The sequence below is a fragment of the Mesoplodon densirostris genome, chromosome 5, assembly GCF_025265405.1.
Source record: "Mesoplodon densirostris isolate mMesDen1 chromosome 5, mMesDen1 primary haplotype, whole genome shotgun sequence".
Taxonomy (NCBI): Eukaryota; Metazoa; Chordata; class Mammalia; order Artiodactyla; family Ziphiidae; genus Mesoplodon; species Mesoplodon densirostris.
The window spans coordinates 12,484,179-12,486,996 of NC_082665.1; the positions used below are offsets into that span (position 1 = coordinate 12,484,179).

A 2,818-nucleotide genomic window follows, 5' to 3' on the forward strand; every position below is an offset into this window, starting at 1 on the left:
GAGCCAGTTCCTCAGAGCATGGTCACTTCCAAGTTCACTGAAAAAATGGAATTTCTGTTGCCTCAAAATTAGACTAGATCCTGAACCATGATCACCTTCTAAATGACCAGCCATCCACTTCTGTGGCATCTCTAAAATATCTCTATGTTCACAGCATAAAGGGTGTCCTTCCATGATCATATTCCAATTTTAAGTCCGCTTCCAGTAAAAAGAGGTGATACTGGTTTTAATGAATGATTCCTGCCATCGGCCCCAAAAAAGATGGAACAGTTATGCATGGGGGCTGCTGACGGTCAATTAATGGATATGCTGTTCCCTGGTTATACTGCTTTGAAGAAAAGGAAACTCCAAACTAAGCCAAATCATGAATATATCCAGAATTTTAAAATATTACAAGCAGGTTTTAAGAGAATGGATGTTGACAAAATAATTCTTGTGGACAAATCATTGAAAGGAATGTTTCAAATCTTTTTAAATTTGCTCAGTGGTTCAAGAAAACTTTTATGCGAGTACTATGGAGAAGACTATGACCCTACTGTAGCTGCTAGACAAGGTCAAGATATATCAGGAGCATCTTCCCTTGTTGTTAGAGTTTGAACAAACCAGCAGTGCAGCTCCTTGGAGGCCAGTTAGACTCAAATACTAATACAGTTCTAGCTGGGAGAAAAGATCTTGGCTTAGGCAATGGGTATTATGAAATAGTGAGATTAATGTCGCAGGTGAATGCATTGAAAGAGCTGACAAATAGGAGAAGCGAAGGATTTCTACTTTGGAAACCTAAGGAACTTTGAACTGATTGCCAGGAGAATGAGGAAAAAGATTGCCCTGTATCGGGAGTGTGGCAACTCTGTGCCACAGATGAAGCTTTGTGATTCCTAAGGAAGAGGCCTCATGGGAAGGACCAGCAGAGCATTAACAGCCTGGACCAACAAAGCAGCAACATCTGAATGCTTCACTCCAAATCGCGCTTAACTGTAAAACACTCTCCTTTATTATACTTAGAGGACTTGCTGGTTTCTTTCCATAAACAAAAAGCGCTTCTTAAAGTGCCCTTTGCAGCAGTGTTATTTCTTTTCCAATTAGTTTGAGTTGGGATCATTTTTCCTTACAGCTCAGTATTAACATCTAGTGGGTTCACCTCAGAAATGAAGAGGTTGATCTCGGGAGCTCTTCTCTGTGCTCCTGGTAAAGGATGATTTCTGGGGAGGATGTGTTATGAGGTGGAGACTTCATAGAGAAATGCAAAGACTGAATTGAAGTAAGCTACAGTGCAATCTGGTTACAGGACATTTTAATGACTTTTACCACCGTTAATAAGAGGGAAAAAAGAAATCCAATGAAAAATGTTCAGCTCTTACTTCATTTAATCTCTCTGCCCTTTTGAACACCATATACTCCTATCTCATTTGAGAAAGAATTTAGGATAAGGTTAATATTTTTGGAATGTATGATAATAGGTTGATATTTTCTTACTTTTTCAATTACTTTTTTAACAGCTTTATTGAAATATAATTCATGTGGTATACAATACCCTTATTAAAGTGCAAAATTCAGTGGTTTTAGTATATTCACAGAACTGTGCATCCATCACCATAGTCAATTTTAGAAACTTTTCATCACCCCAAAAAGAAACCCACACGCATCAGCATTCATCCCTATTTAACCCCAAGCCCCCAGCCCTAGGCAACCACCAATCTACTTTATGTCTCTATAGATTTGCCTACTCTGGGTATTTTATATAAATGGAATTATACCATATGTAATATTTTCAGACTGGCTTCTTTCACTTAGGTAATGCTTTTAAGGTTTATCCATATTGCAGCCTGTGTCAGTACTTCATCCCGTTTATTGCCAGATAATACTCCATGGTATAAATACACCACATTTTATTTATCCATTTGTCAGTTGATGGATGAAGACAACGTGGGGGTCTTCACTTTGGGGGTATTATGAATAATGCTGCTATGAACCTCTGTGTACAAGTTTTTGTGTGAATGTGTGTTTTCATTTTTCTTTGGTACACACCTAACAGTGAAATTGTTGGGTCATATGGTAACTATGCATTTAATCTTTCAAGGAACTTTCAGACTGTTTTCCAAGGTGGCTGCACCATCAATTACTTCGTATCTAAAAAGTTTCTCAGTGTTCCAGAGATTTAATCACACCATCCAATTAAGTTTCTCCTTATTTTTCTATGATATTATATTTTAAATTCACTAATCGCATATGGACTTCATTCAGTAAATTTGAAGTTTGGATTTTCCTCCAAATTCCTCACCAGTGATTCCAGAATCATTGCTGAGTAATCTTTAATCTCCTCTTTGATATGTATTCTCTTCTTTTATATATCACATTTTTATGTTTAATAAATGATAATTCTGAGTTGTTTATGCTGTTCCATTGATCAGTCCAAGTCAATACCACATTATTTTAAAGACTGTAACTTTTTTTTAATAATGCATGTTACTAATCGCTCCTTATCACTCTACATTTTTGGAATATTCGTTGTTTATTATGTCATTTGAACTTCAGAAAATTTGTATTTACTCCTTTGAAAAAAATTCAACGGGATTTTATCTCTATTGCATTAGCTCTGTAAGTTAATTTGAGATATAATTATTTTTACAATATTTAAGTCTTCTACCTTGAAACATGCAATTTCTGCAGGAGAAACTTCAGAACAAGTCTTGAGTACTTAGTGACTTGTTTCCTCTATGAACTAAAGGAAAAAGAAGAATCAAAAATGCTTCTGAGATCTGGGGTCTGAGTGACTAAGAGGACCTTAATATAAGCCGACAGAGTATTGCTAAAGGCTATC

General features: G+C 36.3%; 1 pseudogene; it reads left to right on the forward strand.

Moving 5' to 3' along the window:
* The first annotated feature begins 261 nt into the window (after positions 1–261).
* Positions 262–872, forward strand: LOC132490397 (microtubule-associated protein RP/EB family member 1-like; annotated as a pseudogene).
* Positions 873–2,818: the final 1,946 nt, after the last annotated feature.